The sequence below is a fragment of the Myxine glutinosa genome, chromosome 1 (assembly GCF_964187855.1).
Source record: "Myxine glutinosa chromosome 1, kmMyxGlut1.1, whole genome shotgun sequence".
NCBI lineage: Eukaryota > Metazoa > Chordata > Myxini > Myxiniformes > Myxinidae > Myxine > Myxine glutinosa.
Genome location: NC_136261.1, coordinates 103,917,726 through 103,929,861, shown reverse-complemented (window position 1 = coordinate 103,929,861; position 12,136 = coordinate 103,917,726).

Below are 12,136 nucleotides of genomic sequence, written 5' to 3'. Positions count from 1 at the left end.
ACCTCATCATCAGCACGCCAATCAGTTCCCGAAACTTCTTCCATGCACATCTCACTCGAGCAACCGTTGCCGAGTCTGATCCACCTTCTCCATTCAGCATGTCTCCGAGGTAGCAAAATGTTTTCACACCTTCCAGCTTCACGCCATCTCCAAGATCCAACTCAACATTTCCTCCATCTGCAGCTCCCTCTGTGCACACCTTACATTTGAATGTAGCTGCCACACTGGTTAATGACCCTCTCAGACCACTACATTTTTGATGAACCCACTCAGCGCACATTGCACATTGAATGGAGTTCACTCCGACAGCCTTCCTACACACAGCACAGGGCCACTTCCCAGTTCTTTCCACCTCACCACATGCTTTACCACTTGCCATCACCTTCGTCTTTCCGATATTCACCTTCAGACCTTTTGTCTCCATACATTCCTTCCACGTGTTCATCTTTTCCTTCAGTCCATCCATACTTTCAGCAATCAACACCAGATCATCTGCATACAACAACTCCCACGGTAAACCCTCCTTTACGTTCTGAGCCAGCACCTCCATCACAGCTACAAATAGTAGTGGACTTAGTACCGACCCCTGATGCACTCCCACCTTCACCTCAAACTCACCACTGTTCCCATCCTTCGTCCTTACAGCTGTGCACGCTCTTTTGTACATTGCCATCACTACTCTGATCAACCATTCCTCCACTCCTAACTTCCTCAATGCCCATGTCAATACTTTGCATGGTACCCTATAGAATGCTTTCTCCAGATCAACAAACCCAAGAAACAACTTCTTCCTCTTCTCCATGTACTTCTCCTGCAACTGCCTCACAATGAAAAGCGCGTCTGTCGTTCCTCTTCCTGGCATGAATCCAAACTGCATTTCGTCGATCTTCACTTTCTTCCTTATCCTCCTCTCCAACACCCTTTCCAATACCTTAATTCCATGCTCCAATAACTTTATCGCTCGGTACGAGCCACACTCCAGAGGGTCACCTTTCCCCTTGTATAGAGGGACGAGGGTACTCAGTTCCCAACCACTGGAATGCGGCCTTCTTTCACCACCAGATTACAGATCTCTGTCATTTTCTTCACACCCCAACTTCCTGCTGCCTTCAACATATCTCCCACAACTCCCGTCGGCCCTCCCGCTTTTCTACCCTTCATTGCTTTTATCGCTTCCTCAACTTCCTTCTCAGTTATCTTATCTGCCAGTCCTAAAACAGGGTTACTCTCTATGTTGCCATCCCATTCATTCTGTGTATTCAACAGCATTTCCATATATCTTTTCCATCTTCCTTTAATTCCATCTGGGTCGACAACGATTTGTCCCACTTCATCCTTCAAGCACCTCACCCCCATCACATCACACCTCTCTTTCGCTATCTGCTTTGCAATCCTGAATACTGCTTTCTGACCCTCTTCCGAATCCAAGCGTTCTCCGAACATTTTCCTGCATGCCTCCTGCGCCTTTGCTACCTCTTTCTTTGCAGCCTTCCTGGCTGCCTTATAACATTCATGCTCTGCTGTTTCTGCTCCCGTACCCTTCGCCTTCTGCCACTCCTTGAACTTCTTCCTCTTCTCGTCAATCCTCTTTCCAACTTCATCATCCCACCACCATGTTTCCGAGTGCCTCGGTGGTCCTTTTGTCCATCCACATACCTCACCAACGGCTCCCAACATACTAGCTTTCATCGACATCCAACCACTTTCAAGCTCAACCACATCATCCTCGACCCTACTCAGCCTCTCTTTTAATGCCTCCCTTACTGTCACCTCTTTCAACCTCCACACCTTCATTCTCGGTTGGTACTTCACCCGCCGAGCTCTCCTCGCACCTTTCACCCTTACGTCGCAGACAACCAAGTGGTGCTGCGAAACAGCCTCCTCCCCCGGGATCACCTTTGTGTCCCGGAGGTGCCCCCTATCTCGCCTACCCACCATCAGGTAGTCAACGGTTGTCGTCGACCCACCTGACGTGTATGTGACAAGCTTATTATCCTCTTTCTGGAACTGAGTATTACAAATCAACAAATCAGCTCCATCAGCAAACTCCAAAATCCTTTCACCTTCTCCATTTCTCACATCATATCCGTAACCCCCATGAACTCCCTCAAAACCGTCCATACTCCTTCCCACATGTCCATTTAGGTCTCCTCCTACCACAACAACTTCCTCATCTTTCACGTTTTCCATCAGCTTCTCTATCGCACACCAGAACTTGTCCTTTTCTTCATCGCTTCGACCAACCTGCGGAGCTTATCCCGAGATGACGTTCACCAAGAGCTTTCCAATCATCATTTTCACCATCATCAACCTATCACTCACCCTCGTCACACTCACCACACTGTCTACAAACTCCTCAGAAAACAGGACACCAACACCATTCACGCCCTCCAGGCACCCTTGCCACACAAACTTGTATTTCTGTCCCTGCCTACCCTTCACCATTCTCACACCACTTCCCTTCCATCTCGTCTCTTGCACACAACATATGTCCACTCTTCTTCTGACCAATACTTCCACCACTTCTCCTGATCTCCCTGTCATTGTCCCTACATTCCATGTCCCAAACCTCAGAAACCGATCTCCACTTCGGGCTGTACCCTGCCCATATGTAGTTGTAATTGTCATGGTTCCCTTTTTGAGGCAATGTTTTTATGGCCGGATGCCCTTCCTGACGCCAACCCTCTTAGTCGTCTCTTACGACACGCAGGAATACGGTGTACCTATTCTTATCCAGGGTACACACCGGGAAACGTTTAAAACATGGAAATTCTGGGGGGTGTTGGGGGGCGGGGGGGGGGGGGGCGTCAAGGGAAAGATAAAATGAAAATAAACCCCTTCAGCCGGCACTTAGCTTAGCGTCCCAAAGAGTACTTTCATGAGCTTGGCGGCTGTTGAAACTGGGTTAGCCACTCATGCGGGAAGTGGTCCAAAATGGCGGTGTCGAACACCTCGTGTCGAAGACACAACAAGCGTGAGGCGAGCAGATTAGACGGCCTCCTTTCGATTCTCTACCGTCAAGTCCAATGCGGCCTTCAGCTTCCAAGAGCCCAGCAGTTGTCCAAAACCTCGTGTGGGGAAATGTGGTATCTGTCCGTCGTCTTGTCCACCGTCCACACGTGGCTCCAAGCTCCGGCGCGAGGAAGCCCTCCGTCCGCCCGCACGCTTCGCCAGGCCCCGATGCTTTATACGACTTGCTTTATACGCATTGTTAAAAGTAAATAATGACATATGTTTTCTTTCACAATCTTGCGAGATTTCCAGAACTCCTCGGCGTCAAGGGAAAGATAAAATGAAAATAAACCCCATCAGCCGGCACTTAGCTTGGCGTCCCAAAGAGTACTTTCAGGAGCTTGGCGGCTGTTGAAACTGGGTTAGCCACTCATGCGGGAAGTGGTCCAAAATGGCGGTGTCGAACACCGCGTGTCGAAGACACAACAAGCGTGAGGCGAGCAGATTAGACGGCCTCCTTTCGATTCTCTACCGTCAGGCCCAATGCGGCCTTCAGCTTCCAAGAGCCCAGCAGTTGTCCAAAACCTCGTGTGGGTTAATCGAGATCAACGTTCGTATCTTTCCGGAGCCGTACAATTCCTGGAATTAACGTTTTTGAGCATCCAATGACCGTGCTCTCAGTCCGTGGTGAGAAGGAAGCAAGGCCGCGTCGCGAGCTCCGTGATCTCACACATGCACAGCCGCCATCTTGATCGTTTGAAGAATAACGGTTCCGCATATAATGCTATAGTTATATGTGTAAACTATTGAAACAGACGCTGAAGTTACTGACGAGTCTCATGTAAGTACACGAGATACATGTTCAATAGTTTACACAAGTTCAATAGTTTTCTCGTGTCATCCCGACAAATGGAGTACTACCATACTCCATGATGCCACCGTGACTTGAGGTCAAACTTGCCTTCAAACACTTGAGACTGGGCTAAAGTGACTTGTTGACACCCTGGTCGATGGGTCTTTCACTTCGCAATCGCAGTCGATGTCTTCTTCCGCCTCCTTTGTGGTGTTGCACCCTCTGCTCTTTCCGTGCTTTGTGTCTCCCACGAGGTTTCTGTCAAGAGCGAAGGGGGTGGGTAGAGGCCAGGCGGGGAGTGTTGGGCAGTGGGTTTCAGGTCGAAGGGGTTCGGGGTAAGGAGAGAAAAAGAGTTGATTAGAGAGAGTTTGTCAGAGAGCCAGAAGAAATTGGATGCGGGACGAAATGAGTGCACTGAACTGGAAAAGAAGTTGCAGGATTCAGAATAGGTGCACCGTCACAGACAACAATGTCGCTGATGAGACAAAGCTGGAGGCGATGCAAGAATTGAGTGAGTACTTTGAAAATGTGACATCATGTGAGGAGTACCCAATTTTTCTGGAGCATGCAATTCCTCGCTTCCTCACATTCCTGCAGGATGGAGAGGTTCAACACCTCCAGGAGAGACCTCAACAGCAATTACGCAAGTTGGTCTTGGAAATGATATACCGAAGCCCACCAAATGAGCATTTATGTTCTCAAAGCAAGAAGATCCTCTCGTTGCTGTTCAGGTTTATTCAGGTGGAGAACGAGGAGAACGTTCTCATCTGTCTGCGTATTATCATTGAACTGCACAAACAGTTTCATCCACAGATCACTCGGGAGGCTTCCTCATGGCGGCTCGTGTGGAGATGGATGTTGTGCATGAACTCGCCCGGAGTCGCTCTGAGGTGGAAGCTCTTCGGGCTGAGCTGGAGCACACGACGGTGAACGCAGAACAACGGTGAACGCAGCACAACGTGCTGTTTTGCTGGAGCAGTGTTTGTTAGAGAGCCAGAAGAAATTGGATGCGGGACGAAATGAGTGCACTGAACTGGAAAAGAAGTTGCAGGATTCAGAATAGGTGCACCGTCACGGACAACAACGTCGCTGATGAGACAAAGCTGGAGGCGATGCAAGAATTGAGTGAGAACTTTGAAAATGTGACATCATGTGAGGAGTACCCAATTTTTCTGAAGCATGCAATTCCTCGCTTCCTCACATTCCTGTAGGATGGAGAGGTTCAACATCTCCAGGAGAAACCTCAACAGCAATTACGCAAGTTGGTCTTGGAAATGATACACTGAAGCCCACCAAATGAGCATTTATGTTCTCAAAGCAAGAAGGTCCTCTCGTTGCTGTTCAGGTTTATTCAGGTGGAGAACAAGGAGAACGTTCTCATCTGTCTGCGTATCATCATTGAACTGCACAAACAGTTTCATCCACAGATCACTCGGGAGGCTTCCTCATGACGACTCATGTGGAGATGGATGCTGCGCATGAACCCGCCCAGAGTCGCTCTGAGGTGGAAGCTCTTCGGGCTGAGCTGGAGCACACGACGGTGAATGCAGAACTACGTGTTGTTTTGCTGGAGCAGCGTTTATTAGAGAGCCAGAAGAAATTGGATGCGGGACAAAATGAGTGCACTAAACTGGAAAAGAAGTTGCAGGATTCAGAATAGGTACACCGTATCCCTGCGTGTCGTAGGAGGCGACTAAGAGGGTTGGCATCAGGAAGGGCATCCGGCCATAAAAACACTGCCTCAAAAAGAGAACCATGATAATTACAGCTACATATGGGCAGGGTACAGCCCGAAGTGGAGATCGGTTTCTGAGGTTTGGGACATGGAATGTAGGGACAATAACAGGGAGATCAGGAAAAGTGGTGGAAGTATTGGTCAGAAGAAGAGTGGACATATGTTGTGTGCATGAGACGAGATGGAAGGGAAGTGGTGTGAGAATGGTGAAGGGTAGGCAGGGACAGAAATACAAGTTTGTGTGGCAAGGGTACCCGGAGGGCGTGAATGGTGTTGGTGTCCTGTTTTCTGAGGAGTTTGTAGACAGTGTGGTGAGTGTGACTAGAGTGATTGATAGGTTGATGATGGTGAAAATGATGATTGGAAAGCTCTTGGTGAACGTCATCTCGGGATATGCTCCGCAGGTTGGTCGGAGCAATGAAGAGAAGGACAAGTTCTGGTGTGTGATAGAGAAGCTGATGGAAAACGTGAAAGATGAGGAAGTTGTTGTGGTAGGAGGAGACCTAAATAGACATGTGGGAAGGAATATGGATGGTTTTGAGGGAGTTCATGGGGGTTACGGATATGGTGTGAGAAATGGAGAAGGTGAAGGTTGTCGTTGTCCGGTTGTCGTTGTCCCACCTGACGTGTATGGAACAAGCTTATTATCCTCTTTCTGGAACTGAGTATTACAAATCAACAAATCAGCTCCATCAGCAAACTCCAAAATCCCACCTCAATGCCCATGTCAATATGGTGTGAGACGGATATGGTGTGAGAAATGGAGAAGGTGAAGGGATGAGGGGGAAGGGGGAGGGGAGGGGGAAGGGGGAGGGGAGGGGGAGGGGGAGGGGAGGGGGAGGGGGAGGGGAGGGGGAGGGGGGAGGGGAGGGAGAGGAGGGAGGGGAGGGGGGGCTTCACCCGGGTTGAATAAGAATAATACAAATATATGATGAAAAGAACATGTATATTGTTGCGAATATGGAATTTGGCCTCCATATCCGCTTGTAAATATTCCCCTATTTTCTCCAATACTCCCCAACTTTCCCCAGTCCCCCATTCCCTAGTCCCATTGCATGTAAATAACAATCAGTAGAGCCGACCTTCCCCTTATTCCCCCATTAAATGTCGTGCCCAGGTCCACCGCACCACACGTAGACAACTTTCGGACATCTTCCTAGTTATTCTTAATCTATGTCAGTTAAGGCCTCGTTTCCATTAATTATGACTCTTCGTTGCACCAGAATGTGATTATATGGCACCAGTAGTGAGTTTAGGACCTTCCCATACCTCCTCCATCTTCTTCCCCAAACAACAACAACAACAACAACTACAGCTACAACAACAACAACAACTACAGCAACAACAACTACAGCTACAACAACAACAACAACAACTACAGCTACAACAACAACTACAACAACGGCGCGCGCGGGGAGTGTGCGTCCTCCCTCCGGCTCGGTTAGCCGCCATTATCCATGCGCCCCACGGGGTTACCACGAAGGGGCTGGCTGTCAGCTCCTCGTCAAGGGCGGAGCCTGGTAAACCCCCCCCGCACCCAATAAGAAGGGCGGACCGATTCCATCTGGGCGGAGCTAACGAGCCGAGGGCGTGTCACTCCCCGCCGGATATACGCAGCCGCTTGCCGGACGTGACGTCAGATGCGCCCCCAGCTTGAGACGACAAGACGCCACCTCGAGCGCTGAGAGACCTCCTGCATCTTTTGGGCCGCGCCATCCTGTCCCTGAGCACAAGGGTGCACCTTGTGCTGGCCATCGAATACCCGCTTTCCTAGCCATCAATCCCCGTGTGAGTCAGTTTTTGTCCTGTTTCTCTGTGGTCTGTCGGGAATAATATAAGGTTGTGTCTAAGTGCCTGTCTTCCTATGATGTACCTCTTGTAGTTGTAATCTAACCTTCCGCCTTAATATAACCTCCTCCGGAGGTCTTGAGAACTGAACCCCTGGTGTCGTATTGTGTCATTATAACCCAGCCGGGTGTCTTCTCTTTCCTATTGAGCCAGCGTAGCGCGGCTTCGTCGACGTTCGAGTACAATCGGGTAATTTGTGCGGACACGACGGCCATTCCGCTCGGCCCACCTTAACATCAAAGTCGTGTCGTGTCGTTGGAGGTATTGGCTTATATAGGATTGGTTTTCTAAAGCTTATATCAGAATATTAACTTATATCAAATGGGTCTTTTGAGGTGAAAGTGTGATGACGTCACCACGTCACGCGGCACGAATGCGCGCCTGTGTCGTGGGAGATACTGACTTCTATAGGGAGGCCCCATCACCCTCCCCCATCACCCTCCCCCATCACCCTGCCATCACCCTCCCATCACCCTGCCATCACCCTCCCCCATCACCCTGCCATCACCCTCCCATCACCCTCCCCCGTCACCCTCCCCCGTCACCCTCCCCCGTCACCCTCTGCCATCACCCTCTGCCATCACCCTGCCATCACCCTGCCCCATCACCCTGCCATCACCCTGCCCCATCACCTTGCCATCACCCTCCCACCACCCTGCCATCACCCTCCCACCACCCTCCCATCACCCTCCCATCACCCTGCCATCACCCTCCCATCACCCTTTATTGGACCATTTGACTTCTGTAGGGTTGGTTTTCTAAGGCTTGTATCAAATAATCAATTTATATCAAATCTTTTAAGGTGAAAGCGCGATGACGTCACCACGTCACGCGGCACGAATGCGCACCTGTGTCGTTGGAAGTATTGGCTTATATAGGGTTGGTTTTCTAAGGCTGTAGGCCGCACCTCATTTTGTCGAATAAAGTGGTATGCGGGTGGTTCCGGTATTTGGGACCGCAGGGACGGAAAGTGCAGCCGGCCCGCTCTGAAGGTTCGGATCGGGACACCGGGATTCATTCCGGTCGCCCGGTCGGCCCGGAGGTGGGGGTGCGGGGCCTGTCACGGAACGTCAACACAAACGGCCTGCCGGGGCCGCCCAAAAGTCGGGCGTGAGGGGCGCGTCCACTAATGGAACGCCTCTCGCTTCCCAGATCGAGGGCCACGTGGTCAGGAGAACCTCGTCCCTTCTGGTTGCCCTGCCGTCCCGCCGTGGGCGCTGGCAGGGTGTACTTCAAAATAAGCTTAAGTGTCAAGTGTTAGGTTCCTCCTTGCCCTCGCAAGGGAAAGGCTAGGGTCAAGCTCTTCCAAATTTCCAAACACTAGGAATCGGACATCTCAAATTAATTAATTAATTTGTTAACACATCTCAGTCGCCCGCGACCTCTCTAGCGCGGGCGTCGAACCAGTTCATTCCCGGTGCGACCGGGCCGAGTATCGGCCCGGCCGTGGCCGAAGCCGTTGATTCCGCCGTAGCACGCTAACGTGTAGGCTCGCGCGCCCCTGGTCCGCCGGGGCTCCGCGGGTGTCCTACCGTGCCTGGCTTGCCGGTGCCCGGGGACGGATCTCGCTGTCTAAACATGGTAGCGCTAGGCCAGTGGGACCGCCGGGACCCACGTGCACTCACATGGTGTTGTGCGCGTGGGCGGCAGTATCAGACCGGGGCGCCCAAAGGCGCCACGCACCCAAACGCTCCCCGGCTAAAGTTCATCCTGAAAGCGCCCACATTGTGCGGACAAACCAAGTCAAGGGCCACGTGGTCAGGAGAACCACACTGTGCCTATCGCGTTGTCCCACCTGACGTGTATGGAACAAGCTTATTATCCTCTTTCTGGAACTGAGTATTACAAATCAACAAATCAGCTCCATCAGCAAACTCCAAAATCCCACCTCAATGCCCATGTCAATATGGTGTGAGACGGATATGGTGTGAGAAATGGAGAAGGTGAAGGGATGAGGGGGAAGGGGGAGGGGAGGGGGAAGGGGGAGGGGAGGGGGAGGGGGAGGGGAGGGGGAGGGGGAGGGGAGGGGGAGGGGGGAGGGGAGGGAGAGGAGGGAGGGGAGGGGGGGCTTCACCCGGGTTGAATAAGAATAATACAAATATATGATGAAAAGAACATGTATATTTTAGAGCAATATCACAGTACATTTCCGACATGACGTTTTGTCAATTTTCAATTTCTCAAAACCTCTTGGTATACAACATTTCTGGTTTTCTTACTTGGTGCCAAGACATGAAGATTGCTTGGTTTTCCAACCCTCGAGCAGCCCACGTACAGCTGGCCATGGGAAGTACCCGGCATTGCCGGGCGGGGGAAGGGAGGGTAGGAGGAAGGGGGGGGGAGGGGAGGAGAGGGTGGGGAGGGGAGGAGAGGTTGGGGAGGGGAGAAGAGGGGGGAGGAGAGAAGAGGGGGGGAGGGGAGAAGAGGAGGGAGGGGGAGGAGGAGAGGGGAGAAGAGGAGGGAGGGGGAGGAGAGGGGAGGGGGGAGGTGAGGGGGGAGGGGAGGGGGAGTGGAGGGGGAGGTGGAGGGGGAGGGGGGAGGGGGGAGGGGGAGGTGAGGAGGGAGGGAGGAGGGGAGGGGGAGGGGGAGGGGATATGCGGGGGGGGAGGGGAGGGGGAGGGGATATGTGGGGGGGGAGGGGAGGGGGAGGGTGAGGGGGAGGGGAGGGGAGGGGGAGGGGGGGAAGGGGGAGGGGGAGGTGAGGGGGAGGGGTGAGGGGAGGGGGAGGGGAGGGGGGAGTGGAGGGGAAGGGGGGAGGAGGAGGGAGGGGGAGGAGGAGGGGGAGGGGTGTGGGAGGGGGAGGGGGGAGGGGAGGGAGAGGGGGGAGGGGTGAGGGGTGAGGGGGGAGGTGGAGGGGAGGGGGGAAGAGGAGTGGGAGGGGAGGGGGGAACGGCTAGCTTGGCATGCGACAGCAGGATTTTTACTTTTATTTTTACCTCAATGAGGGCTATATATATAGTCCGTGCTTGGAGCCTTCAAGTTCAACATAAAGTTTATTTATGAAAAATAATGCAGATGTATAACAATCCACCAATGCAAGTTCAGAAATGAATGCAGATCCTTTACTTTGCGATACAAACGCAATTCCCGCCATTTCCACTCACGATCGAGGCCTCCACAGTGACCGCGCCTCTTCTTCCTCCTACAACTTCGTCTCACTTCTTTCACTCAAAATGCACGAAATTCTGCCGCATGAAATTATGTAGAGGCCTCGTCGGGGGGATATAAGGTAGATAAGGAAGGCGTTGTAACAGAAGAATCAAAATAAAAGTGGAAGAACATAAGGAAATGGGAGCTATTCTGGACCCACAGCCAAACCTGACAAACCATTGCAATACACCCCGAATGTCTAGCGTCGCCACAAACTACACCATGGAATTGCAGCTGGCGCGGTTTTTTTAAACCATTGATATTAAAATAAAACGTAGCCGAAAACCACCGGGATTTTATGCTGATTCCGAATCTGTGTCTAAAACTTTTCTCAGATGTGTAGTTCTTGAGTTATAAGCGGACATCCAGACAGACACACACATACACACACACACAGACACTCCTCCTTTATATATAGAGATATTATATATACAGACTTGGCATTTAATATGGAATATTTTTTTGTGGGGGTGAAATTACTTTTCAAGATGACTTAGAACCAAAAGTTCATTGGAATTATGTTGAAATTATTCTAGATTTTGTGAATGTGACCTTTAAAAGAAACAAAAACCACATTTGACATTTCGAAACAAACAAATTGATCCTTGAAAGTGATGTAAACTGATATCGAACTCAATTCACGGATATTACTGTGTTAAACTTCTGTACGTTTTCCAGAAGTATCTCTTTATTTTGCACATTAGCCAAATTTTTTTTCAACAAAAACAAAACCGAAATTATGACTGGGATTACGGACAGTAAAATTACAGTACAGTACTTCGTGTAACCCACACGAGCATTCAGGACAGCACGTACACGTCGAGGCATGCTGTTCACGAGATTTGCCAAGGTTTGGACATGAATCGCTTGCCATGCAGTGACAATAGTCTGCTGCAATTCACGCACAGAGGTAGGCTGCTGGTCCAAGTTGTCGATTTGATGCGTTAATTCTGCCCACAAGTTCTCTATCGGAATATCCGGGGACATGGCAGGCCACTCCATATGCTCTACACCACGGTCAGCAAAAAAGTGTTGGATCATGCGAGCACGATGAGGCCGTGCATTGTCATCTTGGAAGACAAAGTTTCCTTTTGTTTCCAAAGTTTCCTTTGTTTCCTCTTTGTCTTTGTCTTTGTTTCCAAATTCTTTGTTTCCAAAGACAAAGTTTCCAAAGAAGCAATGTTTCTTCCAGAATGACCCTGTACTTCAACTGGTTCAGGCTTCCATTCAGAACAACCAGGCCAGTTTTGCCCCCTGCATGAAAAGCAGCCCAAACTGTCACCCCATCACCTCCAGCTTGGACGCTTGGCACTATACAATCTTCGTTGTGGGCTTCATGCACTTGTCTGCGCACTTGGACGCGGCCATCTTGACGATAGACCAGAAATCTAGACTCGTCACTGAAGGTCATGTGATTCCAGTGTCCTGGCTGCCATTGACGGTGCTCTCTGGCCCACTGCAATCGGCGCTGGCTGTGTTGTCTGGTCAGGCGTGGCTTTCTCAGGGGACGCTTGGCATGATAGCCTGCTTGAACCAGTCATTGGTTGACTAGCCTTCTGGATACAGGCACATTTGTCAGTTGCTGCCACTCAGCCCTA